Below are 1,922 nucleotides of genomic sequence, written 5' to 3'. Positions count from 1 at the left end.
TCTTCTTTACAGGTTATGGAGGCTGCAGAACAACTACAAGAATATTACTGACACCTACTGATCTGGAGGGATGGAGAACTGCAGTGAAATCACTTTAAAGAAAATTATCTTAAATTAAAGTATACATCCCAACACATTTAAAAACAGAAGAACCTGCTTATTCACCACACCCATCTCTGATATAAAACAGTAATCACTTTAAATAAAAATCTTTTCTAGTAAAAAAAAGAAATATTCCTGCTACCTAAAAAAAAAACAATCCAGCACATATATATATTTTTCCTCATTATTAGGTTAAATTGCTGTCTCACTGTTTTGAGATACTAAGTCATTATTTACAGACTCATATATTGGTATATATTATTACTAACTCATCATATTGGGATAGGTTATTATTTGGAGTTTTATTGCAACACTTACTATCTGAAAATAATCTCAAAGTAATGACCTGTTATTTCAAAATAACTCCATTATATAATATAAAAATGATATAGCTATTCATGTAATGATGTTTATATATATATATATATATATATATATATATATATATATATATATATATATATATATATATATTTTTTTTTTTTTATGTTATGTGGCTTCAGAAATTGGCTTCAATTATTGTATCAAATAATATAAGTGTTTGAATTTAATTAAAGTGGAATGCATGTATTTATGCTAATTAAAAATAAATTGAGTATTATTTTTGCATGAGTACAGCAAAATCTATTGTTTTTAACATTTAACTCCAAACACCTACAAGGTTTAATCAGTTTTATGTTTGTTTGTTTTTTTAATTATAAATTATGAATTATCTGGCCAGATAACTGGACATATATATATATATATATATATATATATATATATATATATATATATATATATATATATATATATATATATATATATATAATTGCCCATTTGGATTAGTTAAGCTATGTAACGTTCAAGTTTTCAAGAAACTTAAAACAACTCTTTAAAATATCTTAAATTATGTCACAAAACCGGTATTATAATTAAAGATATTTCTAATTCCATTATGAGACACAACAACGTTTTTAGATATCTGCTTTTTCAGTAAATCTCTTTTAAACAAACATCTATATTAGCATAGCTTAGCTATATTTGGAGGGTGTGTGTTTCACAGTGTGCTCTGCTAAACCCGTAAATAAGCCCTCAGTATTAAACACTGTAGGGTAAATAAATAGCTAATACGGCTAGCCGATTGATAAAAAGCAAATATGATATTTATGAGTTTCCTACTGGTATAATAGGCGCTACAGTGTAAGCTGGGTAATTAAACTACGCTAAGAAACGTAAATATCCATATAACAAGCCATTTTAATGAAAATATGATATAATAGCTGTAAGTTTTATAATACATAAATCTTCACCGCTAATTTGTTAGCTTGCGCTAGGTAGCTAAGCTACGCTAAGCTAATCGACTAAAAGGGATTTTAGTCGGTTCTCTCTCGTTTTGTGCTGCATTATCAGTAAGATTAGATTGTATAATTTAACAGATAAACACAGAATTATCATAAAAACACGTTTAAACATTAAAAAACTGTGGGTCTGAGCATTTACAGAGCTGATCAGTAACGTTAGCATATATAACTGGGTAAAATTATGCTAAGCTAAACTATGCTAAGCTAAACTGAGGTAAACTGGCTAATCTGTGGACAGAGCTACATAAATCTGATGAGTCATTAAATATATCTTAAATAAAAAACACATCTAAGTTTAAGAAATGTGAGGTTTATTTCTAGATTTCCTGCTAGACTTTCCTCTGGATAAATGCAATTTAATATCTCTGTAACTTCAGTTTTGTCTGGTTAATATTTGCTGTTAAGAAATATCCAGTTTCATTTGCACTAAAGTGTTGTAGATATTTTTATTGTAAATGAGAGGCATTAACTAATAGC

This window comes from Astyanax mexicanus, chromosome 4 (assembly GCF_023375975.1).
Source record: "Astyanax mexicanus isolate ESR-SI-001 chromosome 4, AstMex3_surface, whole genome shotgun sequence".
In the NCBI taxonomy this organism is placed as follows: domain Eukaryota; kingdom Metazoa; phylum Chordata; class Actinopteri; order Characiformes; family Acestrorhamphidae; genus Astyanax; species Astyanax mexicanus.
This window is presented reverse-complemented; position numbering follows the sequence as displayed.